The following is a 9581-nucleotide window of genomic DNA, read 5'->3' as shown; positions in this document are numbered from 1 at the left end:
GTGGAAATTAATTCAGTTTATTTTAAAGGAAGTTTATTGTCTCACATAACTGAAAAGCCCAAGCATGAATGTTTTTAGACCCACCTTGAACCAGGAGTTAATAATGACATCAAACCACCCTAATTCCTTCCATCAGCTCTACTTTCCTCTTTGGTGTTTTCATTTTCAGTTGGGCTCTCCCCATATATTGACAGAAATGGCCGGGAGAAGATCCAGATACATGTTCTACCTGTTAGAAATCCTTTGAAAAAAAGAGTGACTTTTCTCTGACACTCAGGCACCATTTTGGCAATTAAGTATGATTAGCATGGCTTAGGTCATATAGCTACCCTGAATGAATCACTGTGAGTAGGAGATGTTCATTTTTCATTGACCCAATCTGTGTTTCATGCTTATCATTTGATTCAGAGAATGTGGCCAGCCTCAGCCAACTATGGACTGAGAGTGGGAGAGAGTGGATTTCTTAAAATAAAAAGATGTGTTCTTTTATTAGATGAAAGGATGCTGGACAGACCAAAATAATATATACATATGTACCTTGAGGAGACAAAGAAGATAAAGAAGAGAGCAAAGAAGAGAAAGATAAAAGAAGGAAGAAGGAGAAAAGAGGGGTGGAAAGGGAAGACAAGAGAGAGAGAGAGAGAGACAGACAGACAGACACATAGAGACAGAGAGATATTCATCACGAACAGCATCCATCATGACCTCTGTGGGACCAAGAGGCATAGTTCCATATAACTAGAAAGACTGCTACAAAGATATTATATGAAAAGGTTTTCATGGACATTTTCTATTGTATAAATGAGAGTTCCACATTTGGCTTTGCAAACACAATGCTCTCATCATACTGAGTTCTGCAACTTCATCTGTGACTACCAAAAATACATCTTTTCCCCAAATGTAGATACTACATGTCCTAAGCACTTTCATATTTTCCATGAGTGTAAGTGTCTACTCAAGACTTTCTTCATAGCCTCTGTTACCTTCTTATTCCTCAGGCTGTAGATGATGGAGTTCAACACCCAGTGATCTCATCAAACTTCATGTCCTTTGACTTGGGCTTCATGTACATAAAGAGGACTGAATCATAGAGTAAAACTACTACAGCAAGGTGGGCTGAACAGGTTGAAAAGGCTTTCTTTCTCCCTTCAGTAGAGTTAAGTCTCAGGATGAAAGAGAGTATAAAAACATAAGAAATAAAAATTAACATTAGGGAAGTCACTAAGAAAACAATACTTGCCACTGTTATGATAAGCACATTGATTGAGACATCTGAACATATGAGTTTAAGAAGGGCCAGTAACTCACAGGTAAGATGGTCGATGACATTATTCCCACAGAAAGGCAACACCATTGTCAGGACTGTTTGCACTGTGATCCAAGACCAAGCAGCCAGGTGCACATAAAGCCCTCTATTCATGATGGTGGGGTACCTCAGTGGGTTGCCGATGGCCACATACCAATCATAGGCCATCACAGCCAGGAGGATACACTCAGTGCAGCCCAACCCAAGGAAGACAACCATCTGCAGAGCACAGTCAATAAAGGAGATGGATGTTTCTCTCAGACCTTAATGTGAGCATCAGAGGAATGGATGATGATGTATGACAAATGTCCAAGAATGAGAGGTTCCCAAGGAAAAAGTACATGGGGATGTGGAGGCAAGAATCTAGGGTGTTGATGATAATCAGGAGACTGTTTTCCAGGGGGATTATCAGGTATCATGAGACAGAACATGAACAAAGAAAGTTGGACCTCTTGGTATTGGGAAAGTCCCGCCAGAAAGAATTCAGTCACAGCTGAGTAATTTCCCATCTCTAAGTGTCCATGTCACTTGCAGAGTTCATATAAGTATATGACTTCAGGAAATTTAAATTTATAATTTAGTTTAAACATCACTTTAACCTATAAAATTTTGATTTTTCATGTAGCTCTGGACATCAGGAAAGGTATGGATACAATTTTGCCTTTATTGATGCTGAAACTGAAGCACTGAGAGAGTCAGTACTTTGTAGGGCCATGCAGTAGCAGGGGCAAAGTTATCAATGACCCTAAGAATTGTGCTGTGAAGTGTCAGGTCTCTAATGAAATAATAGAGACAACATAATTCTAAATTTAATTTTTAATTTTTTAAATTTATATTTTTAAATTTTTTAAATGTTTATTTTTTTATTTTTGAGAGAGAGAGAGAGAGCGAGCGAGCGAGCAAGTAGGGGTGGGGGGCAGAGAGAGAGGGAGACACAGAATCCAAAGAAGGCTCCAGGCTCTGAGCTGTCAGCACAGAGCCTGATGCAAGGCTCGAACCCATGAACTGCGAGATCATGACCTGAGCCAAAGTCAGATGCTTAACCGACTGAGCCACCCAGTAGCCCCCATAATTTTAAATTTAGATATAAATCTCATTATTAATGAATATTCTGAAATAAAATCATTTAAAAATGAAGCTGGTCTTATTTTAAAATAACGCACCATATACAGTCAGCACCATGCCATTTAGCTTTGCATGTGACTTTCAGAGCCAAGGTTGGTTCATGGTAAGATGTGGGAAAGAAATAACTCTGACAATTTGTTGTGAGTATTAAATTACATAAGATATCTGAGGTGCCTATTATAATATACATGGTTAAAACTTTGTAATACTTTTATAATTATATTGTTGATCATAACTATTAAATCTCTTGACTAGCTCAGAAAGAAAGAATTATGTAGTGTGTTTAAGGTGATAGCACTGCCCCCGCAGTTCTGCATCACTCCAGGGATTATCCAAAATGACGAAACAGAAGAATTCCCCTCAAAAGAATCTCCAGGAAATAACAACAGCTAACAAACTGGTCAAAAAGGATTGAAACAATATAACAGAAAGTGAATTTAGAATAATAGTCATAAAATTAATCACTGGGCTTGAAAACAATATAAAGGACAGCAGAGAATCTATTGCTACAGAGATCAAGGGACTAAGGAACAGCCAAGAGGAGCTAAAAAATGCTATCAATGAGCTGCAAAATAAAATGGAGACAACCACGGCTCGGATTGAAGAGGCAGAGAGGAGAATAGGTGAACTAGAAGATAAAATTATGGAAAAAGAAGAAGCTGAGAAAAAGAGAGATAAAAAATCCAGGAGTATGAGGGGAAAATTAGAGAACTAAGTGATGCACTAAAGAGAAATAATCTACACATAATTGGTATCCCAGAGGAGGAAGAGAGAGGGAAAGGTGCTGAAGGGGTACTTGAAGAAATAATAGCTGAGAACTTCCCTGAACTGGGGAAGGAAAAAGGCATTGAAATCCAAGAGGCACAGAGAACTCCCTTCAGACGTCACTTGAATCGATCTTCTGCACGACATATCATAGTGAAACTGGCAAAATACAGGATAAAGAGAAAATTCTGAAAGCAGCTAGAGATAAACGTGCTCTAACATATAAAGGGAGACCTATAAGGCTTGTGACCGATCTCTCTACTGAAACTTGGCAGGCCAGAAAGGAATGGCAGGAGATCTTCAATGTGATGAACAGAAAAAATATGCAGCCGAGAATCCTTTATCCAGCAAGTCTGTCATTTAGAATAGAAGGAGAGATAAAGGTCTTCCCAAACAAACAAAAACTGAAGGAATTCGTCACCACTAAACCAGCCCTACAAGAGATCCTAAGGGGGATCCTGTGAGACAAAGTACCAGAGACATCTCTACAAGCATAAAACATACAGACATCACAATGACTCTAAACCCATATCTTTCTATAATAACACTGAATGTAAACGGACTAAATGCGCCAACCAAAAGACATAGGGTATCAGAATGGATAAAAAAACAAGACCCATCTATTTGCTGTCTACAAGAGACTCATTTTAGACCTGAGGACACCTTCAGATTGAGAGTGAGGGGATGGAGAACTATTTATCATTGCCACTGGAAGTCAAAAGAAAGCTGGAGTAGCCATACTTATATCAGACAAACTAGACTTTAAATTAAAGGCTGTAACAAGAGATGAAGAAGGGCATTATATAATAATCACAGGGTCTATCCATCAGGAAGAGCTAACAATTATAAATGTCTATGCACCGAATACGGGAGCCCCCAAATATATAAAACAGTTACTCATAAACATAAGCACCTTATTGATAAGAATGTGGTAATTGCAGGGGACTTTAATACCCCACTTACAGAAATGGATAGATTATGTAGACACACGGTCAATAAAGACACAAGGGCCCTGAATGATACATTGGATCAGATGGACTTGACAGATATATTTAGAACTCTGCATCCCAAAGCAACAGAATATACTTTCTTCTCGAGTGCACATGGAAAATTCTCTAAGATAGATCACATACTGGGTCACAAAACAGCCCTTCATAAGTATACAAGAATTGAAATCATACCATGCATACTTTCAGACCACAATGCTATGAAGCTTGAAATCAACCACAAGAAAAAGTCTGGAAAACCTCCAAAAGCATGGAGGTTAAAGAACACCCTACTAAAGAATGAGTGGGTCAACCAGGCAATTAGAGAAGAAATTAAAAAGTATATGGAAACAAATGAAAATGAAAATACAACAATCCAAATGCTTTGGGATGCAGCAAAGGCAGTCCTGAGAGGAAAATACATTGCAATCCAGGCCTATCTTAAGAAACAAGAAAAATCCCAAATACAAAATCTAACAGCACACCTAAAGGAAATAGAAGCAGAACAGAAAATCTTCAGCCTAAATCCAGCAGAAGAAGAGAAATAATAAAGATCAGAGCAGAAATAAACAATATAGAATCTAAAAAAACTGTAGAGCAGATCAACGAAAACAAGAGGTGGTTTTTTGAAAAAATAAACAAAGTTGATAAACCTCTAGCCAGGCTTCTCAAAAAGAAAAGGGAGATGACCCAAATAGATAAAATCATGAATGAAAATGGAATTATTATGACCAATCCCTCAGAGATACAAGCAATTATCAGGGAATACTATGAAAAATTATACGCCAACAAACTGGACAACCTGGAAGAAATGGACAAATTCCTAAGCACCCACACGCTTCCAGAACTCAATCAGGAGGAAATAGAAAGCTTGAACAGACCCAAAACCAGTGAAGAAATTGAATCAGTCATCAAAAATCTCCCAACAAATAAGAGTCCAAGACCAGATGGCTTCGCAGGGGAGTTCTACCAGACGTTTAAAGCAGAGATAATACCTATCCTTCTCAAGCTATTCCAAGAAAGAGAAAGGGAAGGAAAACTTCCAGACTCTTTCTATGAAGTCAGTATTACTTTGATTCCTAAACCAGACAGAGACCCATTAAAAAAGAGAACTACAGGCCAATATCCCTGATGAATATGGATGCAAAAATTCTCAATAAGATACTAGCAAATCGAATTCAACAGCGTATAAAAAGAATTATTCACCATGATCAAGTGGGATTCATTCCTGGGATGCAGGGCTGGTTCAACATTTGCAAATCAATCAACGTGATACATCACATTAATACAAGAAAAGATAAGAACCATATGATCCTGTCAATCGATGCAGAAAAGGCATTTGACAAAATTCAGCAACCTTTCTCAATAAAAGCCCTCGAGAAAGTTGGGATAGAAGGAACATACTTAAAGATCATAAAAGTCATTTATTAAAAGCCCACAGCTAACATCATCCTCAATGGGGAAAAACTGAGAGCTTTTTCCCTGAGATCAGGAACACGACAGGGATGCCCACTCTCACCGCTGTTGTTTAACATGGTGTTGGAAGTTCTAGCATCAGCAATCAGACAACAAAAGGAAATCAAAGGCATCAAAATGGGCCAAGATGAAGTTAAGCTTTCACTTTTTGCAGATGACATCATAGTATACATGGAAAATCCCATAGACTCCACCAGAAGTCTGCTAGAACTGATACATGAATTTAGCAAAGTTGCAGGATACAAAATCAATGTACAGAAATCAGTTGCGTTCTTATACACTAATAATGAAGCAACAGAAAGACAAATAAACTGATACCATTCACAATTGCACCAAGAAGCATAAAATACCTAGGAATAAACCTAACCAAAGATGTAAAAGATCTGTATGCTGAAAAGTATAGAAAGCTTATGAAGGAAATTGAAGAAGATACAAAGAAATGGAAAAACATTCCATGCTCATGGATTGGAAGAATAAATATTGTCAGAATGTCAATACTCCCCAAAGCTATCTACACATTCAATGCAATCCCAATCAAAATTGCACCAGCATTCTTCTCGAAACTAGAACAAGCAATCCTAAAATTCATATGGAACCACAAAAGGCCCCAAATAGCCCAAGTAATTTTGAAGAAGAAGACTAAAGCAGGAGGCATCACAATCCCAGACTTTAGCCTCTACTACAAAGCTGTCATCATCAAGACAGCATGGTATTGGCACAAGAACAGACACATAGAGCAATGGAATAGAATAGAAACCCCAGAACTAAACCCACAACTGTATGGCCAACTAATCTTTGACAAAGCAGGAAAGAACATCCAATGGAAAAAAGACAGTCTCTTTAACAAAAGGTGCTGGGAGAACTGGACAGCAACATGCAGAAGATTGAAACTAGACCACTTTCTTACATCATTCACAAAAATAAACTCCAAATGGATAAAGGACCTGAATATGAGACAGGAAACCATTAAAACCCTAGTGGAGAAAGCAGGAAAAGACCTCTCTGACCTCAGCCGTAGCAATCTCTTACTTCACACATCCCCAAAGGCAAGGAAATTAAAAGCAAAAATGAACTACTGGGACCTTATGAAGATAAAAAGCTTCTTCACAGCAAAGGAAACAACCAACAAAACTAAAAGACAACCAACGGAATGGGAAAAGATATTTGCAAATGACGTATTGGACAAAGGGCTAGTATCCAAAATCTGTAAAGAACTCACCAAACTCCACACCCGAAAAACAAATAACCCAGTGAGGAAATGGGCAGAAAACATGAATAGACACTTCTCTAAAGAAGACATCCGGATGGCCAGCAGGCACATGGAAAGATGCTCAACGTCGCTCCTCATCAAGGAAATACAAATCAAAACCACACTCAGATATCACCTCATGCCAGTCAGAGTGGCCAAAATGAGCAAAGCAGGAGACTATAGATGCTGGAGAGGATGTGGAGAAACGGGAACCCTCTTGCACTGTTGATGGGAATGCAAATTGGTGCAGCCACTCTGGATAACAGTGTGCAGGTTCCTCAAAAAATTAAAAATAGACCTACCCTATGACCCAGCAATAGCACTGCTAGGAATTTACCCAAGGGATACAGGAGTACTGATGCATAGGGGCACTTGTGCCCCAATGTTTATATCAGCATCTCAACAATAGCCAAATTATGGAAAGAGTCTAAATGTCCATCAACTGATGAATGGATAAGGAAATTGTGGTTTATATACACAATTGAGTACTATGTGACAATGAGAAAGAATGAAATATGGCCCTTTGTAGTAACATGAATGGAACTGGAGAGTGTTATGCTAAGTGAAATAAGCCTTACAGAGAAAGACAGATACCATATGTTTTCACTCTTAGGTGGATCCTGAGAAACTTAACAGAAACCCATGGGGGAGGGGAAGGAAAAAAATAAGGAGGTTAGAGTGGGAGAGAGCCAAAGCATAAGAGACTCTTCAAAACTGAGAACAAACTGATGGTTGATGGGGGGTGGGAGGGAGGGGAGAGTGGGTGATGGGTATTGAGGAAGGCACCTTTTGGGATGAGCACTGGGTGTTGTATGGAAACCAATTTGACAATACTCTTCATATATTGAAAAAAAAGTTGATAGCACTAAAGTTTGAGCCTATAATGGGCATGCCTTGAATATTTTCTCTTCTCACATGGGTAGTGTATCTATTCTTCTTTCAAAGATCAGTCTAGAGTTAACCTGGAAACATTTGAGATTGGTTGCAAGGAGCTTTCAGAGGTTAACCAGTCTGTGTCCACATTTAGTGCAATTTTTTCAGAGCCTGGAATTTCTCCTCTGACGGTACAGGTCACTTGTATTCCTAATACTTCCTAACACTTGTATTCCTCTCAATTCTGTAATTCTTTTCATTTTTTATCATCAAAAAACTATGCATTTTTAATATTTTTTTCAGGCAAGTAAATTTAGTATACTATAATACTCTATAATACTAGTATTTAATGATAAGTCATTTTTTCTCTTAATTTTCATATATGGTATGTTGGAATATATCTCTGTGTCTTCTATATTATTTTTATTTTATAGAAAGAAACCTTCTGATAATGAATATATAAAATGTGCTTATAACAGTGCCTTTCATAAAGATTTTATGTATGTTGGTTTGTATTAGTATGACTGAATCAATAGTAGCTAGCTAGTATTTATTGAGAAATAACTGTGCTAGGCACTGTTATAAACACTTTACCCTATTGGCTCATTTAATATCCATTGCAGTCCGTGAGGTAAGTAATTTATATAATGGCAGTGTAAGATGCTATTATTATCCTCATTTTACAGAGGAGCAAACAGATAAATGGAAGTTAAATAGCTTCCCCAAGGTCATATAGCTAGAACCAAGATTTAATACCTGGCAGTCTAGATCCAGAATCAGCCTTCTGATCACAACATTTTAGTACCTATCACAGATCCTCTCTCTTTTTTTTTTTTTAACCTCTGAAAATTACTATTCAGTCCTCAGGTGTGTTGAAAATAACATTCTTGCCTTACTTGCTTTTTCTGGTTCACCTTGGTCTTTCCACTTTATAAGTTCCTATGATATATAGTGTTAATACCATATGAAGTCTTAGCTGTGCTCTAATTGTTTTGTATTTGTCTGATATATTACTTTCAAGAAGACTCCTGAAACCAGATTGTCATCTCTAAATGTCACTAACATAGAAGTTCTGGATCTGTTTCTGACCCTTCTTCTTCATGCTCCGCAATAGCCATACTGAACTTCTCACAGTTTACCCCAAACATCATTCTTGTTCTTCGTTACGTTTTCATACTTTCTTAAACTGGAAAGGCCCCTCCCTGTTATTATCTTTTTCTAGAAACCCTTCCTGAATTAGTTTGGGTAGGATGCCCATTTTGAGTGCTTTCACAGAACTGGGCTAACCTCTTTCATGGAAACTTCCATTTATTTATTCAACATTTAGCACAGTAGATACTCCAGTATTATCAGAAGTTCAATTGGGACAAAGGTCCCAATTTGTGTCTAGTACCATTTTGATCCTCAAAATGAACATTGGACACAGATTACTTAGGAAAGAGGTTATACTTTCAAGAAAAATGTAATTTCTGTGCTACATAAAGACTTTAACGTCTGAAAAATAATGGAACAGTTTGCAAATCATTTTATCAAACTAAAATAACTTTAAAAAATGTTTGTTTATTTATATTGGGAGAGAGGGAGAGAGGGCAAGCATGAGTGGGGGATGGACCGGGGGGGGGGGAGAGAGAGAGAGAGAGAGAGAGAGAGAGAGAGAGAGAGAGAGAGAGAGAATATGAATCCCAAGCAGGCTCCACACTCTCAGTGCGGAGCCCAATGTGGGACTTGATCTCATGAACCATGAGATGATTACCTGAGCTGAAATGAAGAGCTGAACACCCAACTGAGCCACCCAGATGCC

General features: G+C 38.1%; 1 pseudogene; it reads right to left on the bottom strand.

Annotated features, from left to right (window-relative positions):
• Positions 1 to 926: 926 nt before the first annotated feature.
• LOC115499114 lies at positions 927 to 8882 on the bottom strand (annotated as a pseudogene).
• Between the last annotated feature and the right edge of the window lie 699 nt (positions 8883 to 9581).

Source organism: Lynx canadensis, chromosome D4 (genome assembly GCF_007474595.2).
Source record: "Lynx canadensis isolate LIC74 chromosome D4, mLynCan4.pri.v2, whole genome shotgun sequence".
Lineage (NCBI taxonomy): Eukaryota > Metazoa > Chordata > Mammalia > Carnivora > Felidae > Lynx > Lynx canadensis.
The sequence above is the reverse complement of the archived record's forward strand: the minus strand, read 5'-3'. Positions and strand labels throughout refer to the sequence as shown.